Consider the following 26,473-nt stretch of genomic DNA (forward strand, 5'->3'; position numbering starts at 1 on the left):
TTTCTAATTAAAGAGTTAATCCTAATTAACTCTTTAATATAGCTTTTCCCTTTGCACTTCAGCTGCCACCATCTTAGTCCCTACCTCTCCACCTATCTTCTGGGCTGTTTCCAAAGACCACTTCTTATCAGTGCTAATCCAAGTTATTTTCATGGAATTGCCAGTAACTTCTGTCAAGCAAAACTGAAACAAAACAAACTAACCATGTTACTTCTGCAAGAAACACTCTTGGCAGCCTGTTGTCTTTGCTAATTGTGCATCTCAAGTGGAAAAGCTTGTGTATCTCCAGAAACAAAAGCATGTGCCCAGAAAGTCTGTGACTCAAAGACTGGGATGCCTTCCTGGAATGCTAGTTCAGCCAAAATTCAGAACCAGGATATTGCCTGCCTCTCATGCCTCAGACATAATAAACGTTACTCAAGAAATGATAATCTCAAGTTTTCAAATTAAAAACCACTACATAAATTTTAAGATAAAACAAATTATTCTAGGTAAATTCTATTTTTTCATTGAGAAACCCCAGGGTATATTCTCAGACTCCCTCAAGCATTGAGGTGTACTTCCTTTACCATCAGAAACACTTTGGAAAATCATAAAAACTCCAATTCCTTCACTGAGGCCTCAAAGTTGCTCCAAAGAAGACTAAATTACATTTTCATTGCCATCTAGCAGCTTTACAGTGTTGTGCAGATGTCAGACAACATTGACGTTAGTGCTATAGATGTTGTTAAATCTGCTTTATGTGTCCTTCACCTTACCTTTTCCTATCTAACTCACTTTCATTCCTCAACTTTCATATATCAATTGCAGAGGAACTTATTTTAATTCCTTCAATCAAATCTTGCTTACCTTTTTTCTCACAGGAAAAAAAAATCTTTATCATGATTTTTCTGCAAATTCATGTCAGGAAAACACAAGACAGACCTAAGATAGGGGAGGGGGTGATCACTGGTATTCTTTACAGTGTATCTTTCTAGGTTATCTGGGCTTTTCACTGTCTGAACTATTTAAGACTAATCATAATGTGGGGCACCTGGATGACCTAGATTAAACGTCTGACTCTTGGTTTAAGCTCAGGTCATGATCTCAGGTCATGACTTCAGGGTAATGAGATGGATCCCCATGCTGAGATCCGTGCTCAGTGTGAAGTCTGCTGGAGATTCTTTTTTCCTCTCCCTCTGCCCCTCCTACTGTGTGCACATGCTTGCTCTCTCTCTCTCTCTCATAAATAATTTTTTTTTAATAAAAGGGCTAATCATATTGTAAATTATTCTTTTTGGGAAATGCAAATAAATTGGGTCCTAGTGGAATGTAAGCAACTATTGCCCTATGGATAAACCACTTTGCATTGATTTATAGACCTGTTTTACCATTCTTTCTGCCTATATTTGTGAAGTTTTTTGAAAAATCTGCTCTGGAGGCTCCTGAGTGGCTCAGTTGGTTAAGCATCTACCTTCAGCTCGGGTCTTGATCCCAGGATCCTGGGATAAGAGCCCCATGTAGCATCAGGCTCCCTGCTTTTCTCTCTTCCTCTGCTGCTCTCCCTGCTTGTGCTCTCTCACTCTGTCAAATAAATAACCAAATCTTGAAAAAAGAAAGAGAAGAAAGAAAGAAAGAAAGAAAGAAAGAAAGAAAGAAAGAAGAAAGAAAGAAATAAATAAAGAAAGAAAGAAAGAAAGGGAAAGAAGAAAGAAAATTCTGCTCTAAACTGGTTGTAAGATCTTACCAACTCCCTCATTAATTAAATTAATAAAATCTTTTACGTGTTTATTTTACATTGTTTGAGAGGCATGTTTTTTTATCTTTTAAAAAACATTGTCCTTTGGCTTGTGTATAACCTTAGTATTATAATTACCATCTGTTCCACTAAATTGCAGTTTCCTGGGGGGTGGGGTGACATGATAAGTACTCAATAAATGTTAAAAAAAAAAATACAAAGAATAAATTCACTGTTTTTGTACTTTTAGATGTGACCTGAAGTAAGAAAAGTCAGTAACTCAGCTGTTTGTCACATTTTTAAAAGTACGAATTTCTCTTGAGAATCTGTTCAAAGTGTGGAACTCCTTCTGAGAAAAGTACACGTATTACGTATAGACAAACATAATACAATGCATGTAATTTTAGTGGTTTTAGGGTATTTCCACACCCATTCTTCTTCCCAAAACTGCTTTAAATGCTGTGTTTTGCCAGCTTTGCAAAATGAGCCATATTTTGAACCTCTCATCCTCAGTTTTACCTCTTCATCTAAGAAAAATAGTTCAACAAAAACAGAACAGCAGCTCCTGTCTCATTTTAATCACTGTGCTACAATAGTCATGACAACAAACACGATGCGTGAGTTTATAGCAGAGAAGTTTTTAAACATTCCTGTCCTTACCCGGTTCCTCCACAATTGCTTAAGACCAAACGACTAAATAGGGTTCAAGTACATGGATAAACATGATATGTGCAGAATATGGAATCATAAAAAATATACAAATAGCTTTTGGAAAGGAATCAAATGACCCAGTGAGAAGGGACATTTCCTTCTAAAGATGCCTCATTTTTGTAAGAAACATGCACACTGTTGTGGGAAATTATACTATCTGTTAAAGAAGAAAACAAGATCCTAATCTCCCAGCTAACTTAGAATACAAGCTCAATTCACTGTTACTGCTTCAACGTGATATGCCTGTTTATAAAGATGAACCTGTGACATTCTAGGGATGGCCTCAACTGATACAAGGAGATAGTAACCATAGCTTTAGTTCCTCATTCTTCTGATTTTCAAAGAGATGCTAAGTCTTTTGGTCTAGTGGAATAGACAAGATTCATGGATTTTGTTACAAAAGACTTCTATACTGTTGGCTCTGATATAGTGTTCCCTTTTATTTCCTTTGATTAAAATAAAATGAACAAATACATATTGAACTTTATCCTGAGCGTGGCAGTGTGGTATCATTTTCTGTTCCTGAATTAACCTCAACTGTATCTGTGGAGCTGACTAGAAGCAGTTCAAGGGTAGGTGAATGCAGTAGTTTTGCTTGGGGAAAACACCCAGGAAGCAAACACCATTTAAAACATTTTAGAAGGATATGATCACTAAAAGTGGTTTAATGTTCTCGCTGCTATGACCCAACTATAGTCCTCATTAAAAAACTCTATAGCTTTAGAGCTTATTAAATCATGTATTTTCTTAACTGAGTTTGAGTCTGTCAAATCACTCCTTGAGTTTTTATTTAAATTGCTATGCTCATGCCAATGACTATAATCAACGACAGAATACAGAATTAGAGGCAATTCACTTCTGCTTTTTAATACCTAGAGAGCTCAAAAGGATCTTTCCTTTCTAGATTATTTGCTAAATCTTTATAACTGAAATAGAAAAGTGAGTAGTACTTCTATTTGTACACATAAATGATCAGCCTACTAGAAATTTAATTTCTATTTCCCTCTTTGATCCCCAAATGATGTTCAAGCAAATGAGTGACAGATATTTATTTATTTATTTATTTATTTATTTATTTATTTATTTATTTATTTATTTATTTAATTCATGAAGGCGCAGAGACACAGATAGAGGGAGAAACAGGCTCCCTGCAAGGAGCCTGATGCAGGACTCAATACCAGATCCCAGGATCATGTCCCAAGCCAAAGGCAGACCATCAACTGCTGAGCCACCAGGCATCCCAGATTTTTTTTTTTTAACTTTTGGAAGAAGGTGAGAAGGGGTTTATATATATATACACACACACACACACACACACACACACACACACATATACATATATGTACCTAGGACACCAGAGATAATCAGTTAGGCAGTTAGTTAACTCTCCAAGTTTAGATCAGAGGCCAATTTTTAATAAAAGGATTCATGAAAATGTATTCTTATGGTCATTCATTCTTCATTCTTCTGTATCCATTTTTTCTTGTATACATCTTTATCCAGTTTTGGAAGGGTTGCCTCCAAATTAGCCTTTTTTTCTCAACACTTAAGTAATTGTTGCAGTGGCCACAGTAATATGCTCTTCCTACTTGAGTAACCAACCAAGCAATTGCATTGACGACTTGTGGTATTTTAATAGTTGTGCATGTTATTGTCATTATTGACCCTTTGATCTTCAAGTATTCTTAGATTTCTAATTCCTGGCTTCATGTAATTTGTTACATGGGATTCCCAAGTATTTTATTAACCTTTACCTATGTTCCCTTTTATGTTTATTCTCTTAGCAACTTCTTCCAATCTGTTTTCAACTGATACTTTATGTTTAGGCGATTCTCAAAACTACAGTGTTATATACTGAATTGTGTTTCACACCCCCAATCACATCTTGAAGTACCAACTCCCAGACCCTGAGAATATAATCATATTTAGAGATAAGGTATTTATAGAGGTGATTAAAATGACCCTGTTAGAGTGGGTCTCTAATCCAATAAGATTCATTCTTATAAAAAGAAACACCAAGACACATGGGACCGAAAAAAAAAAAAAATAGAAGCCTTGTGAAAGAAAACACAAGAAGGTAGTCAACTGCAAGCCAAGGAAAAAGGCCTTTCAGAAGAACCCAATGCTATGCAGTGGTCCAAAAGTGTCCCCCAACCCAAATGCATATGTTGAGATCCTAACCCTGAAGGTGATGATATTAGGAGGTGGGGGATCAAGGAGGAAATATGGTCATGAAAGCCCTCATGAATTTGATTAGGGCCCTTAAAAAAGAAACTCCAGAAAACTTGCTTGTTCCTTCCACCATGTGAGGACAGAGCAAGAAGTCAATAGTCTGCAGCCCAGAAGAGAGTGTGTATCAGCTCCCAAGTATGCTGACACCCTGATCTTGGACTTCTAGCCTCTAGAGCTGTGAGAAACAAATTTTTATTGTTTATAAGTCACTTAGGCTGTGGCATTCAGTTATAGGCAGCCTAAACAGACTAAGACACCACTGACAGCTGACTTTAACATTTCTCATCTCCAGGACTGTGAGAAAATAAATTCCTGTTGTTTAAGCCACCCAGTCTGTGGTATTTTGTTGAAGCAACTCCTAGAAAACCAATATTAATAAGCTGTAGTTTTTCATTTCTAGAAATCTTCTAATTATCTTCAATACCTTGGAGTGCAATTCCAGATGATCTCTCTATTTTTGTGATTATCATTGTCCTCTTCTCAATTGTGTTTTAGATTTCTGAGCAACCACTATGTCACCAACGGATACACTGCAGTACAATTCTGATACTAACCACCTGGTTTAACCTGTGTCAGACTTCACAGGTTGAACCACATGGTCTCCAACTAGAGTACCCTCACGTCAAACACCGGATACTTTTTAGGGGTCCCCCAGTTTCATACACTTCTTTCCAACTACATACAAATTCAGGGGTTCTTAGGACCCCCCTCAGTTCTGTAATTTACTAGAAAGAGAACTCAGGAAAGTGCTGTACTTATGATTACACTTTTATTATAAATTATATAAATCTGGACCAGCCAAATAAAGGGACTCAAAGGGCAAGGTCCAGGAGGGTTTTGAAGGCAGGGCCTCTGTGCTGTCTCATGGAAACAGTTCATGTAATTTCCTGCAATGTGTTCACCACCCAAGAAGCTCCACTGAGCTTCAGCATGCACAGTTTTTATTGGAATTTCATTATGTAGGCATGATTGATTGAATCATTGGCTGTGACTGAACTCCATCTCCAGTCCCAACTCTCTGTTTACCTGGTTGATCTTTCTGGTGAGTAGTCTAATTGCTGAATAATCTCATCTCTTATAAATTCAAGTGTGATCCCAGAGATACTATTACTTGGGAAATTCCAAGAATTTAGAGTTTCCCTTCCAGGAAATAGGGATAAATGTCAATCAAATTCTTTATTATACAACAGCAACCTTTAACTTTATCCTTCTTTTGTGAAACAATACTCAATTAGTTTCCATATCCAATAGTTTTTTTAGATAACCCAGTAATTCTTAGATACTATTTCTTATTTCCAAGCTAGTTCCTTTATTATCCTTTGCTTAGACTACTGCAATAGTTTACAAAAGAATTAATTATTTTTCTCTAATTTTATCACTGTCCCGATTCTAAACACCACAGTCACATTAGCATTCAATGCAAAATTCAATTGTTTCACTATACTTCCGAGAGTTCTCTTCATTTAAAAAAAAATCCAATTTTTTCCAATTTTTTCTTCTATCTGACCCTACCACTCAGTTTCAGTCTTCACCTGAAAACAAACTACCGCCTAATTTCTACACACTTACCTATAGGCAACCTAGTACAGTGTTACTAGAGTGACTTTAGAATCAGACAGATCGTAATTCAACAAGAAAGGTTAAATTTATTTAGTAGTTGTTTCACCATAAGTAACTTGCTCTCTCTATGCATTAGTTCTCTATTTTATTAAATGGATATAATGCTTACTTCACAGGAATACTTTAGGGATTAAGTGTTTAAAAATATTTATTAGAATGTCTGGCACATAGTAAAACGTCAGCAGCTGGCAGCTACATTTATTTTTATATTTTATTTTCTCAGAATACTTTTTCTTTATCCTCACATGGAGGTTTCCTACCCATCTTGCTAGATGCAATTCAAAGATCTCCTTTCCAAAGTTCTTCCTAATTTTTCCCCCAACCAGATGTAGATCCTTTGTTAAAATTGCAAAATGGCTTCAATTTCTCTCTGGTAGTTTTCATGATGTTGTGTTTATAATGCCTTCAATTACTTATGTTGTCCACTCACAACATTGGAACCTACGGCCATTGAGGGCAAGGCCTTTCCAATGCATCTTGAATTTGTCATGGCGCTCAGCACAATCCTCACACTTGAAGGTGATTGCTGCAGTGAGTCATCTATCATTGAAAGACTTTTCCTATGAAATATATTAACTTAAATCTTAGAACAAAAAACTACAAGAATATCTTATTCTCTTATAGTAATAACTATATTTCCTTTCCTTTCCCCCCCTTAATATAGACAAGTCACAATTTTTTTTGTGAGAGCCTTTTGCTTTAAATGCATATGTACTCATAAACAAAAGAGCTAGTTATTTTTAAACTCTACTAGGTAGATGGATTTCTTTTTAATTTTCGAAATAGTTATTTAATTTGGAGTATGGTATGTACACTTACAGATGCAAAAATACTATTTTGAAAAGTTAAGTAAACTTTCCTAGGTTACTCAATAAGTGAGTGGTAGAGCCAGATCTCAAATGCAGCAGGTCCATCTGACTCTAAAACCCGTCCCATTTTCAACATTCATTATGTTGCCTCTTGGTGAAATTCCTACATGCTTTTGTATAACATGTGTAAAGGAAACAGCCTTTAGGCTAAAGGCTCAGTTAAACCTCTAAAAACAAACCAGTCAAGGGAGTGAGTGACAAAATAAAAACAGAAATGCAGTAATGCTTCCCAGGGCTCATAGTGGTATTGTGTGGACATGAGTGATTAAATACCTGCATCCTATAAGAAAGGCTGAATTCACTGAGGGAACACAGGACTAATGTCTTGGGCATAGCCTTGGCTGAGGGCCAAGTTGCAGGAACTCTTAACACAATGGATATATTGATTGAAAACCATCTCTGCATTGGAAGCACTGAGTTCAGTGAGAGCATGTAGGAAGGAGACTGGCTTTAAGATGGTGATTTGGTAAATATTACTAGTATTGATAACATTTCAAACAAGGTAGTTGAAACTTGTGACTTGCTGGGTAGGTTATCACAACTATGTCTCTCTCTCTGGTTATAAGCATGTTGGGTCTATGTAATGAAACATCTAGGGCAGCCCTGGTGGCCCAGCGGTTTAGTGCCACCTTCAGCCCAGGGTGTGATCCTGGAGACCCAGGATCAAGTCCCATGTCGGGCTCCCTGCATGGAGCCTGCTTCTCCCTCTGCCTGGGTCTCTGCCTCTCTCTCTTTTTCTCTGTGTGTCTGTCATGAATATATAAAATCTTTTTAAAAAAAAAGAAACATCTAGAATTCTTTTTGAGCAGTGTTGGAGAACCAGTGGATTGTGGCAGTCTACTTCATAATAATGTCAGTTGGAAATTTTATTTATGGTCATACATGCATGAATGAATAATAGTGAAGTAAAGATACCCTTGTGATGGGCATTCTCAGAGAGGTGGATGATGACTCTGCCTATGAACCTTAGGTACAGCTCCAGGGCACCAAGATGTAGGCTGAACTGATTAAGTACATATAAAATCCATCCTGGGACTGCCCATATGTGACTTCTTAAGCAACTGACTCTGAATTCCTTCTGTGATAGCCACAGCCACTCAATAGACATTGAGTTTTCCCTTATCCCTGACATAGCAAATAAAACTCACATCCAATTCTGGTGGTCTTAATTTCAATCCAAGTAACTCCAGTGGTATTTTCTCCTGGGGTTATACGAGACATAAAGAGGTTCTCATGCAAAAGACAAACCCATTAGAAACTGCCTTTTCTACTTAACTCAAGTTGAAGAGTTTGCATAGTTAGACAAGTAGTACAGACTGTACCTCTTGACTGTATGTCAAACTGTCCAGAGAATGTGTATTCAACTAATTCTTTCTAGTGAGCAAACAGAAATGTGTTTATATTAGGCATATGCAGGTGAAGCTAATACAAACCGTTCTTACTCCACAAATTTTTTTGCCTTGCAATATTTTCATGCAACATTATTATATACATAATACCTACTTTAATGACACAATTTAAATTTGTGTACTGAAAATATTCTGTAAGAATCGAGTTATACTACTCTTATACCATTCAACTTACTCTTTTCTGTGCTGTATAGGACTTATTCTCTCTAAATTCTTTCCTAAAATCCATGGTTAACTCTTTGGTGACTATAGGAAAATATCCTCACCTTTTAAAATGTATTTGCTTTTAGAGAGATATAAAATAATTTTTGGTTTTCCACTTTGGAGGATGTGATATATAGACAGTCTGTCATTTGAACTCTCTTGAAGAATACTGCTAAAACCAAGAGAATAGAAATACACACACGCACAAGGACAAAATTGAAGAAGTTTGTGGAGGACATGGGAAGAGTATAATTCACTTTGTAGCCAAGAGTCAATCTTTTAATTTAAAAGCTGACAAGGTAACTGAAATGTGTCTTTTTAATATCATAAAGCTAAATGCTATATGAAAACCAAGAAAATAATGTCAACTATTATATTGGTAGCAGTGAGATAAAAAGAAAAGAAGACCTGAAAGAAGTAGGTAGGATATATTAATTTCTTGTGGCCTCACAGTGGAGACTCAGTTGATACTATCCAAATTAGTAAAATATTAAATATGTTGTTATACTTACAGAAGTAACTGCTAAATGTTCTAAAGACAGAAAGCAAACCTCCCAAATTTATAAGGCCATCATGAAGCTCACAAAGCATAAATCAAGAGTATACCTAGGACAAAGGAACTAAGAAGAGCAGACAGTAAAAAAAAAAAAAAAAAAAATGAAAAAGGCATGTTAGGAAACAAAGAGAAAAAAAACAACAGTGGCTACAATTTCTGTATCAGGCAAACAGAACTCAGAGTGAAAATATTGGACAAGACTAATAAAAACACTTCTTTTGATAGCAATGGGAACAATCTATAAAGATTATCTGACTTTCATCAATATCTAAGCACCAATCATTTAAATATCAATTCGTGAAGTAGACACACACATATACAGATATAGAGTTAACATGTTAAGATATTAAGACTTGGTTCTTGTTTTATAAGCCAAATGAAGATGATAGAGAAGACCTAAGTAACATAATAAAATTTATGTGTACACATGTAATTCTGTAACCTACAAACAGAGAATGTTCCTCCTTTGCACCTTTTTAAGGAACATTAATACCCCTTAACCAAATATTATGTCATAGAGGAGATCTCAGTAAATTGGAACGACTTGGGATGTAGGCAACATTCTCTGCTTATACTGAAATTGACTGAAGGTCTCACATTAATTAAAATGTAGAAAAAAAACCCTTACTAATTAAGGAGCTCATGTCAAAGATATAAACAAAACTAAAATTGCAAATACGTAGAAAAAGACCATAATGAAAACAAATCAGAATTCTCTGTGCTCTATAAAGAAAAGCTTTAAATAATCACATTAATAAATAAGAAAGATGAAAAGTTAATAGACCAAGCATTTAATTAAAGTGGTATGAAACATGATGAAAATTATACTCCAGGGAGTATAAAGAAGACATTAAAAAAGTAAAGAACACATTAATGAATAAGAAAACAGAAAAATGGTGGGACTAATTCAACTAAGAGTCAATTCTTTGAAAAATAATTATCCATATAATGGGAACATTATTCACTCATCTGATCAAGGAAAAAGGAGACAAGTTTAAATATAAATGTAAGAATAGAAAATAACCACAGATGCAGAAGAATTAAGGGAATTATGAATGAAAACTTTGCTTAACTTGAAGAAAATAAATTTGAAAACCATGATAAAATAGATCATTTTCTACAAAAATGTAGCAGATTAAAGCTGACAAAATGACAAGTTTTCTACAAAGGAAGTTGATGTGGGAAACAAAGGCAAGAGAGAAAAATTAAATTTCTTACTGCTTACAGCCCATTGACAAGTTCTTGAAACAGGCAGAGTGACATTCCTCTAGGAACTCAGCAGCATGTTAATACTTTGCTAAGAGCAAAAGGCAATCAGCTCAGTATCCTGGACCGCCCCCCCCCTCAACCCCAGGGTCATGTAAGTCTACTTTAACATATAAAAATTCCATTGGAAACTTCCTTTATCTTTACTCCCCAAGATATATGTTGGCAATCATCCTCCAAGCACATGGCCCACTGATAGACATCTGCAGAGGCGCATGACTAGGGTTTTACCAGACCATTATAAATGACTTTTCCTAACAATAGCTAGACCCCTTGAAGTCTGGAAACCTTGCTTCCAAAATTCCTTAGAGACTTATACTATCCTTAACCCTCCCAACTTGAAAGTATATAATCTGTCACCCGTCACAACCCCAGTGCAGCCTTTTCTGCCCACAGGTCCTGTCCCTGTGCTATAATAAAACCAGCTTTTGCACCAAAGACATCTCAAGAATTCTTCCTTGGCCATTGGCTCTGAATCCCAACATTTCTACATCAGAAATAATGTTTGCAAAAAAGTCTACTCATCTCCCCTAAAGTATCAGAATCATAGTTTGCTAAGAAGACTATATAAAACCTATAAATGATAGAAGAGAAACAGCTATTTAAACTGTAGCAGAAAATGGACAAGGACAGTTTTCAATCCTTTTTATGAAACCAGTATAATATTGACTGTAAAATTCAAAAGGGTGGCACATGGAAAAGATTTATGGATATTAACTGAATAATCTGAAATAGTAGCAAAGAGAATAATAGCATCCACCTGCCCAAGAGAGGTTCATATACACAGCTCAGTATTAGGAAACTTATTAATATGATCATCTCCATAGATGCTGAAAAGACAATTTTTCACCATTTTTTAATTTATACTTGACTTAAAAAAAACAAATCTCAAAGTAAAACAGGAATAGAGACAAATTAATATAATGGAATGTATAGTTTATCTCAACTCAAAGATGTCTTTCCATGATAGTCTAGAATAGGACAAGAATTTCACTATCACCACTATGATGTAACATTATTTTGGAAGTGATATCTGATATAACTCCCAAGAAAGAAAAAGAGAAGAAAAACTGGAAAGGAGATAGGAACTCTCATTGTATGCAAATAATTCAGCATGATACCTTCAAAGCCAAGTATCTAAAACATTATTCAAATTAAAGAATTCAATAAAGTTTCTGAGTACAAAATTAACATATAAATCAATAGTTTTCTTATGTATGAATAATGGACAGTAGAAAAGATATTGCAAGAAAAATCTTATTTTTTTTAAATCTTATTCTTAATAGCAACTCAATGTGTAAAATGCCCAGAAATAAGCTTACGAACAAATAAGGGATATCTGAATAAATTTAAACCTCCCCCAAAGCCTTTAAATGCATCCAATTTATACAAAGAAGATTATATAGAATAGATACACCATTTTCAAATAGGAAGAACCAAAATGACAAAGAAGCAAATGTTTTTTTCTAAATTGATCTATGGAAGTAATGCAGTATCAATGAAAATAAAAGGCACTGTGTGTATGTGTTTTAAATCCTACAAAGTGATGTTGCAGTTCTGTGTTTATGTTTATGGAGTTTGTATAAATATATATGTATATATGTATGTGTGTGTATACATTTTTTATACAGAGTGGGACGACCTCTTCACTTATGACTTAAAAAAACAGAAGACATAGAGGTGCCTGGGTAGCTCAGTTGATTAAGCGTCTGACTTTGGCTCAGGTCACAATCTCAGCGTCCTGGGATCAATCCATGCGTCGGGCTCCCCATTCATTGGCAAGTCTGCTTGTCCCTCTGCCCCTACCCTGCTTGTTCTTTCTCTGTCTCAAATAAATAATTTTTTTAAAAAAGACAAACAACAGAAGGCATAAGATCAATAAATTTTGTCCTAAAATGAAAATTCAAAACACAAGTGACCAAGTCAGAAGAAATATCTGCTGCACATAAAGCAATAAAATGACCACTTTTCATTTATAAAGATGCCCTACAAATCAGTGCTTTAAAAACTAACAGTTGGGGCAGCCCCTGTGGCGTGCAGTTTAGCACCGCCTGCAGCCTGGGGTGTGATCCTGGAGACTCGGAATCGAGTCCCACGTCGGGCTTCCTGTATGGAGCCTGCTTCTCTCTCTGCCTGTGTCTCTGCCTCTTTCTCTCTCTCTCTCTCTCTCTCTCTCTGAATAAATAAAATCTTAAAAAACAAAACAAAACAAAACAAACTAAGTTGAACAGAAAAAAATGACAAAGAGCAAGAGAAGGTCATGGGGAGATGAGTGTGCAAACGTTCACTACATAGTAAATAGCAAATCATATAGCATATACTAAATGACAGGATATTGTGAATATTATATAATTTATAGAACAATGAATAAAAGGAAAAAAAGCCAGATGGCGGTGGGGTTTGCAAGGCATTAAGTGCCAGCAGGGAAAACTGCAGTGTTACAGGTGATTTAGGGTGACTTTCATTGAAGAGGTAAAATCTGCACAGATTTGTGAAGGGTGAGAATTAGCCAAGCAGATAGCTGGGAGAAGGAGAACATCCAGAACAAACTTTCTAGAGCATGAGCTCTCCTAGCAAGGATTGGAGCTGAGGAAAGTCCTATGTGGAGTCACCTTGGGGACGTGGCTTTTTGCCAAGTGAACCAGATACTCAATGGGAGGTTTGCTGAAGCAGAGTGACAGGTTTTCATTGGTTTGTTTTGCCAGTGAAGTTTCAAATTGATGCAGGGTGGGAAGTGTAGAAGCAGAAAACACAAATGACTCTAAAACTCAAGGTAAGAGAAATATAAATTAAATAATAGTCAAGGGATCCCTGGGTGGTGCAGCGGTTTGGCGCCTGCCTTTGGCCCAGGGCGCGATCCTGGAGACCCCGGATCGAATCCCACATCGGGCTCCCGGTGCATGGAGCCTGCTTCTCCCTCTGCCTGTGTCTCTGCCTCTCTCTCTCTCTCTCTCTCTCTCTGTGACTATCATGAATAAATAAATAAAATCTTTTAAAAATAAATAAATAAATAAATAAATAAATAAATAAATAAATAATAGTCAAAAAACTTCATTCACTAGAATGGCAAATGTATGTATTTTTTTAAGTGGTAAATGGCTATGGCCAAGGTGTAGAGAAACATTCTTTTTTTCTGCTACAAGTTAGATTGGTTTGAAAGCAACTGTCAAGAAAAGAAAAAGCACTACAATTCCACATCTATGGATTTATCCTATAGGTTTAGCAGAAAATGTCTGAAATTATATGTATTTATATATTTAGATATTATATATTTTTATATATTTACACACACACACATACATATATTCACAAAGATATTACCTGTGTTTAAAAACATTGCAGTTATTCAAAAAGTCCATGAGTGTAAAGCTGTTTAAAGAAATTACAAAAATATGGGGCAGCCCGGGTGACTCAGTGGTTTAGCACTGCCTTCAGCCCAGGGCCTGATCCCAGAGACCTGCGATCAAGTCTCACGTCTGGCTCCCTGCATGGAGCCTGCTTCTCCCTCTGCCTGTATCTCTGCCTCTCTCTCTCTCTCTGTCTGTCATAAAGAAATACAAAATCTTAAAAAAAAAAAATTACAAAAATATATCAAATGGAATATTTTACAGTTTTACGAAATTATGATTACTGATATATTTGCACTTATTTCTACAAGTTTGTGTATGTGCACATCTCCTTTGCACACTTTTTCCTTTGCTTCTTTTTTTTTTTTTTCTCTCTTTTCCTCTTCTCTGTTATGTTGATCTGGTTTTCTTTATTACTTCCCCCACCCCATGAGTTTGGAAGTTATCCATTCTACTTCTGTCCTTTTAGTGGTTTCCTTTAAAATCTCAGTCTAATGATCTGTACCCTGCCCCTACACATAAGTATTTGAGAACACACGAGAGCAATCATTATGGCTTCCCCTTCTTTTTACTCTTTAGAATTTCAAAGATATTTATGGAATAAATTAAATTGTTCTTATGGCCATTTACTAGAGTGCTGATTTTCCTTTGTTGCATATGTGGATTTGACCTCACGTTTTCTTGTGTGGTTGTGAATCCAGGTTGGGAGTTCATCTTCTGCTGGTGTTGCTTTGTAACCTGGGTTATGACTGTTCTCAAAGACAGTGTTTCTTTGGATTATACCAGTGCCTCTGTGTTTCACTTGTCTTAGATTTTATTTTCATGTTGGATCTTAAGGTTCTAGCAACACATAGGCAGAATGCATTTAAACCACTTTATTACATATGGAAGTGGCTCAGATTCAATTTCATGCTGGTGTCTTTTTCCTTCCCCACTCATGGTCCCAGGTGGATGGCAAGATTCCTTTGCTGCTGTCCTAAGCTGGTATATGATTTTTTTCTAGTTCTTCTTGAAATAAAACTAAGGAAATCTTTTGAGGCCCCACCTATGTAGAGAGTTCCTCTCATCAATTACTTTTCCAAGCCTGGTCCAACAGAGGAGACAAAACTCTGACCCCAGGCCATACAATATATCTCCTTCCAAAACAGCGCTAGACTATAGGAGAATCTCACAGGCACACATACACGTGTAATCTGGCTAGTAGTCCTTGCCTTTGATGTTTAAAAACCTCAATGTGCTGATACTTTGTCAAAAGTTCTTTTTTTTTAACAGCGATAATATGACCAATGACTCCATTATTTTTCCCAAATTTGGGGTTCGCATTTTCCTGTTTGTCACATACGTTATCTCTTCCTGATGATGGTACAATTCCTTTTATGGCTAATAAGGTTGTGTTGTGTTTTGTTTTGTTTTAAGCAGGCTCCACGCCGGACACAGGCTCAAACTCATGACCCTGAGAATAAGACCTGAGATCAAGAGTCAGATGCTCCACCAACTGAGCCACCACATGCCCCATAAATTATTATACATATATAATATATATATTATATATATAATTTTTATTTATTTATATTTTTGCATGAACTCATCTTTAGTATAATTAAGTTATTGTGGGATGGCCATGTACTCTGAGTCGCTGAAGCATTTTACATACTGTGTACATTCTTCCTGAGCCCTAAGATAAAATCAATTATGTTATCTCCCTCAGTTAAGTCTCCCAAGACATAGCGTAGTATAAATCCACACCTCACTCTTGCATATATTATTGAGTAAGATCTTTAATTTCCCTTTGTACCTCCCAGCAGTTCCTAAACATGTCAAATTCTTCAGGCAGTCGGCAGAATTTTCTAGTCCCAGTTTTGTGGAAGGTACGTTCCTTTAAGCCTGCCAATTTTACTCTGGGCACTCTGTGATTTATCCTATCCCTTTTTGCATGGTCTTGAGACTGTGCTCCTGTTCCAGCTGAGGTCCTAAAACTGTATTCCTTAAAGGCCTTTACCCAGATCCACTTCCTCTGTGGCTGTGTCCTTTGGTTTGTACTCACTCTTCATTTCTGTAACACAGAGATATTTCTTTCCGTCTTTTGATCTTGACTATATATTTAAAATTATTTTTTATTCTATTTTATCCAATATTTTTGTGCATTTGGAAAGGGTGCCACCCAACTGATTTCTATCTTCCACAGTATCTGGAAATCAATCACTGAGATAAAGATCTTTCAAGATCTGAAAGTAGTAACAGTCTTTCTTTTTCATTAAAAAAAAAAAAAAAGATTTTACTTATTCATGAGAGACAAAGAGAGAGGCAGAGACATAGGCAGAGGGAGAAGCAGGCTTCCTGCTGGAAGACTAATGCGGGACCTGATCCCAGGACCCCAGGATCATGACCCGAGCCAAAGGCAGAGTCTTAATTACTGAGCCACCCAGGTGTCCCCACTTAGTCTTTCTTAAAACATAAATGTGAGTATCCCCAAATCTAATTTTTAATCACAAAACAAAAAGCATGAAGAACATTTAAAGCAAAGGAACAGAGGAATAAATATAAACTGAAGCAACCAATGACTTCTTGCCTAGATTATAGTGCAAGATAGAATATGAAATCATTTGTGAATGGTAAAAATGCACTTAGCAAAATGGAAAAATTTATTTAGCACCATTTTAGGTGTCAGTCTCTGCATTAATCCCACTAAACTCAGAATATTTAAATAACTTGATAAATGTCATAGGTCCAATAGATATTTGTGCTGAAATTCATCACCAGGCATAACTAGTTGTTTATTCTCAAGCTTAGGAGTCCACAGATGTATTCGGAGAACTCAACAACATATAAGTTATAAAAACAGACTGTAATAATAATTCACAACTAAAACCCATTTTCAAGGAATCCACCTTTTCTTAAGTCAATGTTTCTGTAACTGGGATCTGAGGAGCCTTGCTAGTGGAAGAAAATGTCCTCAGATATGCTCAGGGGGAAGGACAGAAATATCTTTTCCCTTAAAATGAGTCTGTATTCATTCAAGTTTTCCAAGAACACCGGTTTGAATTTTATGGACTTTTTATTTTATGTTCCCTGAGATTTTTTTTTAAAGCCTAATATTGTTGGTGCTGCAGTAGGTTGAAATGGATTTTCTCTCATCTCTTTTTGGATAGGAAGGGAGATCAGTGTCCCCAGACACTGGCCGGCTTATTTACAGAAACTCTCAGGAAGGTCCTCTGCTTGGTCCATCTCTGGGACTGGGGAACTGGGGAGAGCAGCCTCTGGGAGAGACACCTCAGCTGCCTCTCCATGGCTGACCTTGCCCTGCAAAATGTGCCATCTTTGTGCTGTCCTCCTTCCACTGAGATCCAGCATATAGATTTCTTGAGGCTCAGACACCAGGCCAAATTTGTCAATCCTTAAGTATTTAATCTAATCTTTTATCTAAACTAAATTTTTCCTTTCCTGTCTTTCTGTCTGTCTGGTTTCCTTTTCATGTTGTTGCCATTAGTACAACAACTTGCCGCTCCACCCACTTTTTTTTAAACCGTGAAGATATTGATAAGATTGAGAGGAAGTGTTTAAAAGGAAGTAACTAAGATAACTGAGGGTGTGGACTTATTTATGTGGGAAAACTAAGCTGGGAAGGAGTCCTGTCACTATGTAATAGTCTCAAAATTCCTCTGCCCTGGGGATGGGAAGGGGCTTAAGTAAGTTTCAAAAGCAATTTTATTTTTTGAGTTAATTTTTGAGGATTCATAGACTTTTTAGACAGAGATCAAATATCTGTGATTTTCAAAATGCTATGACTTACATTTGTAATCCTTTTGTTTCTTTCTGTTCGTTCTTTTTCAAAAACATGAGTTTTTCTGAAACATGGAAGAAATGGGCCATTTTGTGATCACTGGGACACTTGCGTCTGCCAGTAAGTTTATGATAATGAACATCTGTGTAAACTGTGGCCAGGAATGACAGACACACACAGGTCTGAAGACCTCCTAGCCCACAGTTTTGGTCTGTGGGCCAATTGGACTGAAGCCTCTCTAACTCTTTTGGAGTAAATAGAGAAAACATGGCACTAAACCCAGATCCCACTGGCTTATCCAAAAGATAATCAAAGTAACTCTTCAATATAAGACTCAGAGCTTACAAAATGTCCAAATACAAAGTCATTTAATTACCACAAAGATTATGTCATGCAGACTCTCATATGTCAGGTGGACTCTCATCTAAAAATAGAAAACTGAAACTTCAGGAGATACGTGCCTTAGGTCACTATAGAATTATGTAGCAAAACTGAAACCAAACACAGGTCTTCTAAATCCAAATTTAACTTTTAATGGCACAGAAAAAGGAAAATGCTAAATTTACTCTTATTAGAAAGCTAAGCTGCTGAAGATCATTGTGGACTATATGCACTGCACAAAGATTCTCCATTGAGGAGACAAGTCTGGTTGAAATTGTACTCCATCCTCTCTTGTCTATTCCCTATGCCTCATATTGGCATAGGGGACTGCATCTATTGGAGAAAAGGATGACTGTTTATTCTCAAAATATGTCCTCTGCTCTCCCAGCCATGTGCCCAGAGATGTCTTTTTCCTGAAGGGGTTGTATTTTTTCTCATCAGAAGGGCCATGTAGACTAGAATATACCCTGGTTAGAATTCTTTTAAAAAGTCCCAGCTGAGTGGAAACTTTGAGTGGAGGTAGAGCAGCTGATACATGGCCTATGCCAATTTGTCAGAATGATATGATTGTTCTACAGATTGAACTTAATGGAACAAATTCAATGCTTTTTGTTTTGTTTTGTTTTAAGTGAAGGAACATTTCTTGAGGCTAAAGCTCTAGACAAGGGAACCCAGATAATGGCTCTCTCATCACCTCATTTTGCCCTTCTCTTTAGTCCATGAAGCTTCTTGGCTCTGAATTTTTCCACTAGTGAGGGATACTTAAGTGGGACTTTTTACTCCCTTCTTGGTAACCCAAGATCAATATTGACCTGTATACCAGGATCTACTTTCCCAAATTATTAATTACATAACAAATCCATATAAAAGATCTGATGTAGGGGATCCCTGGGTGGCTCAGGGGTTTGGCGCCTGCCTTTGGCCCAGGGTGCCATTCTGGAGTCCCGGGATCGAGTCCCATATCAGGTTCCTGGCATGGAGCCTGCTTCTCCCTCCTTCTGTGTCTCTGCCTCTCCCTCTCTCTCTATGTCTATCATAAATAAATAAATAATAAATAAATAAATAAATAAATAAATAAATAAATCTTTAAAAAAAAAAAAGATCTGATGTAATAATCCAGTAACATGTTATCATTCCCACAGTTGAATCCTTTTGGATAGTGCCAATTTCGAAGTGCCAATTCTTAAAAGTTAGGACTTAATGTAAGAAAATGAATCTCTGGTATAGGAAATATAAGTATTATTTTATGTGGGTGCAGTAGGCAGCTTCTAAAATAACTCTCAATGATCCCTATCTCTGGTATTCTCACGATAGTGGATGGGACCTACTGAGTTAGCTTATAAAAGACTGTGACTTTTCCTCTCTGGCTCAGCTTGGGTGCTTGTCCTGATGGAAAGGACCATTTGCCAATGAACAGAGGGCTGCCTCTGGCCAATAGTGAAGAATTGAAACCCTCAGTCCAACATTCTGCACAGAACTGAATCCAACTGATACCTTTTGAGTGACCTTGGAAGCTGATCCTTGCCCCATCAAGCCTTGAGATCAACTACAAATTTGTCCAAGGACTTGGCTGCAGCTTTTTGAAGAACTATAAAGCAGAGGACTCAGCTAAGCCATGCCCGGATTTTTGACCAAAAAATTGTGAGATAAATACATGTTGCTGCTAAGTTTTAGAGTAATTTGTTATGTAACAATAGATAACTAATCCAGTGGGTGCATAGGGAATATTTTGATAAGTGGAATTTTTCTGACATCCTATCATTTAGAAAGAAACTACCTGGGGGACAGGCAGTCTCCATTCAAATTATGAAATTTCCGATAGCTCTCCTGAGGTATATTTGAAATTGGAATTTAAACTATGGGCAGATTCTCAGTGATTTTATCAATATTAGTTGAAATAAGAGTGTTACTTTAGAATTCTATGTGAGAGTATAGATTATGCCTCAGCGTAGAGAGAACAAAAAAAAACTAATCATGTGTTAACGGAAAGATCACTTAGCCTTTTAAAAGCTTCAGTTCTCTTATGTTACAAAAGGGAGCAATTGGACTAGAAGATCCTAAGGCCCCTTCTAGGTTTAAATTCTATGGACGAATCTTAACTGCTTCTACAGTCACTGCCTCTACCCTCCCGAAAGAAAGAAAGAAAGAAAGAAAGAAAGAAAGAAAGAAAGAAAGAAAGAAAGAAAGAAAAATAGCTTTACATCAAAGACCTAATTTTCTGTTCAATATTTCCCTATGGATCTTTTATTACCCTTGGGAATTCTGAGGCTTCCCTGGAATAACTGAATACAAATATAGAAATCCATAAATTAGATAAATGAGATACTAGATGGTCAGAACCAGATCATTCTAGGGAGAGGGTTACTTCTAACAAGACCTGGAAAAAAATTCCACCCAAACAGGAGGAAATTGTTGTGCCCTTAGAGCCAAAAATGCTTAGCATGAATGCTTAAGAAAGAGTTCTTAAGAAGCATGAATCATAAAACGTACACAGAATAGATAAATTAGACTATTAAAATAAAAAAAATTGTTAAATCTTTGAAAGATACTACTTGTAAGTGAAAAAGTAAGCTACAGAATGGGCAGGAGATAATATTCACAGTATATATCTCTGATAAAAGACCGATAGTATATAGAGAGAAGCCTTACAATTCAGTCATTAGGAGACTAACAACCCAAGAAGATTAGTAAAAGATGAACACTTCTCAAAAGAAGATATATTAATGGCATATAAGCACTTGAAAAGATGCTTAACAATGTGTAGTCACTGGGGAAATCCATATGTTAGCCACATGAAATGTCATTTCACACTCATTAGAATGTCTAAAATTAAAAAGACTAAGGGACGTCTTGGTGGCTTAGTCAGTTAAATGTCCAACTCTTGGTTTCTGTGGAGGTCATGATCTCAGAGTCGTGAGATCGAGTCTGACCTCTGGCTCTGCGCTGGGCATGGAGGCTGCTTATGATTCTTGCTCTCCCTCTGCACCCTGCTTGTGCTCACTCTCTTTTTCTACAATAAATAAATAAATCTTTAAAAATAATTAAATTAAATTGAAAAGACTAAGAATATACCAAGTGATGATAAAGATTTGAAGCAGATGAAACTCACACATAGAGTATGAGAATATAACATTCTATGGACACTTTGGGAATCTTTGGCAGATTTTCAAAAAGAAAAACATCTATTCACCCCATGAACCAGCAGCCTCACTTTCAAGTAGTTAACCAAGAAATATAAAAATGCAATCTCACTTTTAGGCAGTTAACCAAAAAAACAAAACAACAACAACAAAAAAACCCTACACAAAGCTTTATTTTCAATAGTCAAGAGCTACACATGACTCAAAAGTGATCATCAACAAGTGAGTGGATAAACAAAAGTAGTATATCCACAGGATAGAATACTACTAAGCCATAGACAAAAAAAAAAAAAAAAAAAAAAAAAAAAAAAGAGAGAGAGAGAGAGAGGGAGAAAAGTAAAGACATACACAAAATTAGGTGAATCTAAAATCTTTAAGTTGAAAGAAGTCAGGAACAAAAATGTACACATTACATGGTTTCCTGAATATAAAATACTGAAAATTCAAGCTAAAGTGACAAAAAGCAAATCAGTGGTTGCTCAGGTCCAGAGGCTATAAAAGGGATGGATGGCAACGGGACATGAAAAAACATTTTGGGTCATGGATACAAATATTTTGTAGTGTGATTATAGTGTGTGTATCTGTCAAAGCTCTTTAAATTATACATTTTAAATGGTTGTCATTTATTACATGTAAATTATACTTCAATAAACTTTATTTAAAAATGGCCTAAAGGTAGAAAAAGAAGGAAAAATAATCATAAGCTGAAAGGTCAGTGATTGAGTGGGATTTCAAATGAAAGTCCACACTCAACAAGTAGTAAGATTGAAATGGATTTGATTTTGACCTTTGGATAATGCTACTCAACTTCTAGACTTAAGACAGAGGCTTTTCTTTATGTCTCAAATGTCTTTATGTCTAACCATATTCCACAGGTCTGGGTTACTTACTCTACTTTTTTTTACTGAGAAACTTTCTTCATAAGAGCCTACTCCTGAGGGGCTTCAGACTGTTTCAGATCTGTAAATGGTGGTAGTCTTGGGTTTATTCTTTCTCACATCAACATGAGAGACATAATAAAGCCATCAGGAAAGACAGGTAATTTTCCAAGCACTTATGAACTTTATGTATGAGACAGGAAGAAAAATAGCAACCTATCATAAAAGGGAGAGTAAAGAAAGCAAGATATTAATATCATCTCAGAGAAGAAGTCTTTTGAAACTTCTCTGGAGTTCTGGATCAATAAGTGTATAGCACTTACCATTGGCCAGGCAGAGTGTTGGGCTCTGAATCTGGAGATGATCTAGACATACTTTATGAGCTAACAGAAGTCTTGTTTGCATCTTTATTACATGAAGAAACATCAGTTTGTCTTTCAAGAATTCAATTCATATAAAACACCACAACAATGGAATATTTTGAACAGAATCAACCCTTAAACCTTAGTGTGTGTGGAAGGGGGAAGGGGGACAAAGGGAAAGAGCCTCGTGCATGTTTTATTTATTTATTTATTTATTTATTTATTTATTTATTTATTTATTATTTTTAAAGATTTTGTTTATCCATTCATGAGAGACACACACACACAGAGAGAGAGAGAGAGAGAGAGAGAGAGAAAGAAGCAGAGACAAAGGCAGAGGGAGAAGCAGGTCCCTATGCAGGGATCCCAACGTGGGACTCGATCCCGGGTCTCCAGGATCAGGCCCTGTGCTGAAGGCTGCACTAAACCACTGAGTCACCCGGGCTGTCCCTTGTGCATGTTTTAGTATGGGTTTCTGCTTCATCATTTCACTGCCCTTCTCCCACCTAACATGTCTGGCTTCTTGAAAAATCTGCCTGATTTAAAACCTGGTTCTATGTGAATGGTATTTAGACAGGAATAGCCCGTTTCAAAATAACAGCTTTTGTACAAATAGAGCAATAGGGACAGGTAATATTTTATCACTGCTTCTGGTTCACACTCAGTTCATAAAACTACTTGCTGGGAAAGCCAGCTTCTTAAGTCACTGGGATTCAATAGTACTACTCAGGGCGATCTTGAAAGAGTAGGGTTGAATTAATTAAGCAATGGAAAACCTTGCTGGGAATAATGGGGTTCCTATGTGTGTTTGGACAGCTTTGATAGGCAGCCCTTACCAGAGAACAGGAGCTCCAATGTAATCCAAGAGGTGCTGGGAGTCCTGGCCATACAGAGCAAGAATGATCATTGCTTTACTGACCTGGAACTTTGTAATGTTTAATCAGCCAGTGGTTTAATGAGTTTTTAGGACTGAATTAGAGGCTTTTGCAGATCACAAAAGAATTATAAGATATGGTTCTTTCTATTAATGGTCTTATGTGATTATTAAAATAGGCAGGAAATATAAGCATTTTAAATCATAAATATGAATGTAAGGGCCTTCTTAGTTGCCCAGTGAGTGTTAAGACTGCTAAAGTGTTCTGAGAGCTGAGTGAAAGTTGCGATCCTTTAGCTCTTCTTCTTAGGCTAGGAATACAACGATCAAACTCTACTAGAGGTTTGGGGGCCACTAGGAGGTATTTTTTTAGGAGGTATTTTTTTTCACCCTCTTTCCTTTAGACAAAACAAGTCTCCCCAGACCTATAACATATTTATCTCCAAGTCACAAGAGTTCCCTGGTTAGTTGTTAAAAGTGCTGTCAAAACTGATCGTTCCTCCAACTAAAGAAAGTAAAATGTAGAATATTTTGCAAAAATAGACGCAGTGTGAAGCTGATCTCTTGCGAAAGAAAATACTTAATGGGTAGTTAGTGGATTTGTCAGGTGCGTTTATGACATTTGTAAATAATTTTGACTCATGATACACATGACACTTGAAAGTTTCAGGACTTTTATGATAATATTCTCTTCAACATTCTTGCCATTATATTATCCCTTGCTGTATCTCAGAAAATCTAGATTTGGAGAATGTGAGAAGTGTTTTTCTTCAGAAACCCCAGGATCACTTGTAGCCTTTTATGTTAGGCTTCTCAGAGGTAGAGCTTATACTGTTTCTCTCTTTTCTTCCCCTCCTGAGTTCAGGTGGCCATACTTCATAAAGGAAGGATCCCCTCAACTGGCCTTTCCAGGACCTTTAAAAACCACTCACTATGCTTCTTTATGTCTCTCTGTGCAGTGAATTTTTGTATCAGAATGTTTCCTTAAAAAGAACATTTTTATTACCCTATCATCTTTTAAAAACCATCCCTTTGGGGCACCTAGGTGACTCGGTCATTAAACATCAGACTCTGATTTCAGCTCAGGTCATGATCTCAGGGTCTTTGATCGAGCCTCATGTGGGCCCTATGTGGGACATAGAGAGCCTGCTTAAGATTCTCTTTCTCCTTCACCCTCTGCCTCTCCCCTGCCATGCACATCTCTCAAAACAAAACAAAACAAAACAAAACAAAACATCCCTTTGAAACCCATGCCATTGGACTATACTCCCTCTCCTTCTTTCCCATGTCCAAGGGTATTTGTCAATGTCTTTATTTCTTAATACTTTGGTTACCCCATGTGACTCAGTCTCCACATGGAGGAGAGCTCACCACTTTTGTCAGACGATTCCAGTCACACTTGGGTGTGTGACTACTCCACAGCAAAACCTTAAGTACAGCTTCTTCGTTTACCTGTCCCATGACTAACTTTCTATGAGGATATTTGGGGGTCAGTACCACCATGGCAGGGAACACCAGGCCCACGGTGCCACAGTACGGACTGCCTCTCAAAGAACAAATAGCCAGGGGAGGTAGTGGCCAGAGGAGAAGCTTAGATGGGGTTGGCACATATACCATCGAGTGCTCCTAACCCTGACCACAGGCTCTATATCTGCCATTCCTGGAGGAAGTAATAGTCGGGGAGACTGCAGCCAACCACAGAGGACATAGCCCTTCTAAAGTTGCATCCGGGGACACCTGGGTGGCTCAGCAGTTGAGCGTATGCCTTCGGCTCAGGGCATGGTCCCAGCGTCCCTGGATCGAGTCCCACATCGGTCTCACTGCCTGGAGCCTACCTCTCCCTCTGCCTGTGTTTCTGCCTCTCTCTCTCTCTCTCTCTCTTTCTCTCTTTCTCTTGTCTCTCATGAAGAAATAAAAAAGTATCTTAAAAATAAAAAAAAAGGTGCCCCTGTGGTGCATTTTTAAGTGCAGTTTCAAATTCCTGATATTTAACAACTTGACTAAAGGGATGAGCTCATAATTGAAAATGCAAAAAGCCTCTAGGGGGAAGACCCTTCCAAAATTTTAGAGTATTGCAAACCATCCAATATTTTGCTCAGAAAACAGTGGAGCTGACATGGACTGTAAGGTAACAGCCGTAAGTGAGTAGGACATTGTCTAAAGAAAAAATCTTCACATAGTTTGGCAAAAGCTGCATCTTTGCAAAGGTCATAGAAGGGTGTTATTCAATTTATTTACATACATTCTGTACATAATATAGTCTCTGCTGGGTAGTGGGTGAAAAATTAAGTGATCATACAAACCTGCATCGTTTTGAACGGTTACGGGAGGACAAGAAAAAACCTGGATCTTAGTCTGTGCTGCCTCCACGTATTAACAGGAGGATGAGAACTGCTCTATTTTGAGAATAGGATCATAAAACCCCATCTTGGGCTCATAAAACCTTCCAATCCTACCTTGCAAGTTGGAGCAGCTTTTAGTATTAAACAGAGAAATTATTAGCTACGTCATTAAAAGCTTATAAACACCGAATTTCAACAAATCTAAGAAGCCACAGTACAACATCCCATAATTTTATGTACCCCTAAGAAAGAACAAAACCGGACAGTTAAACTGGGTTGTATCGTCACTGTTTGATGTATTCTGACTCCAGATATGACCTAATGACGCCTTAAAGACCAGGTCAACCGCCACCGACTACCTCAGCACTGCCTTCCAGGCCTGCAGGAGCCCAGTGTTCTTCTTGCCCAAAGAGAAAAAAGAAGGAAAAAAAAACAAACAAAAAACTTCCTTTCTTTCTGCCCATCTGCTGGGCCAACCATAGCAGCTTTTCCTGTGACCAAGCACCCTACCCCAAACCCCTTCCGGCTTTGGCAGCCAGTGGATCAGGATTCAGGGGAGGGAGACGGAGGCCCTCAAACTGGAACTTTACTTGTCTTACCTTGGTGTCCCCTTATAAATTCAACTGCATAAAGGACCTGGTAGGCCAACCAGCTATGTGCAAAAAAAAAAAAAAAAAAAAAAAAAAAAGGTGAAGGTGCACCTTCATCTAAAAAGCCCTCATTTCTTCCAAACCCCTTCACCCTCTCATTTCTCCACTTCTTTCTTTCTCCAGGAAAGCACCTA

General features: G+C 37.1%; 1 long non-coding RNA gene across 4 annotated transcripts in view; it reads right to left on the reverse strand.

The window, feature by feature from the left end:
* The window catches only part of LOC111093133, a 115,814-nt gene that overhangs the window by 81,381 nt on the left and 7,960 nt on the right, over positions 1 to 26,473 (reverse strand). Inside the window, exons 3-4 of one of the 4 annotated variants that reach the window (XR_005381077.1) lie at positions 26,289 to 26,341; positions 15,692 to 15,984 (exon numbers count right to left, since the gene is read on the reverse strand). The exons of 2 other annotated variants lie outside the window; for them this stretch is intronic. This is a non-coding gene — a long non-coding RNA (uncharacterized LOC111093133). Of the gene's footprint in view, positions 1 to 15,691; positions 15,985 to 26,288; positions 26,342 to 26,473 lie in introns of those variants that run through there. One more of the 4 variants, XR_005381078.1, reaches the window with a different exon arrangement.

This window comes from Canis lupus, chromosome 29 (genome assembly GCF_011100685.1).
Source record: "Canis lupus familiaris isolate Mischka breed German Shepherd chromosome 29, alternate assembly UU_Cfam_GSD_1.0, whole genome shotgun sequence".
In the NCBI taxonomy this organism is placed as follows: domain Eukaryota; kingdom Metazoa; phylum Chordata; class Mammalia; order Carnivora; family Canidae; genus Canis; species Canis lupus.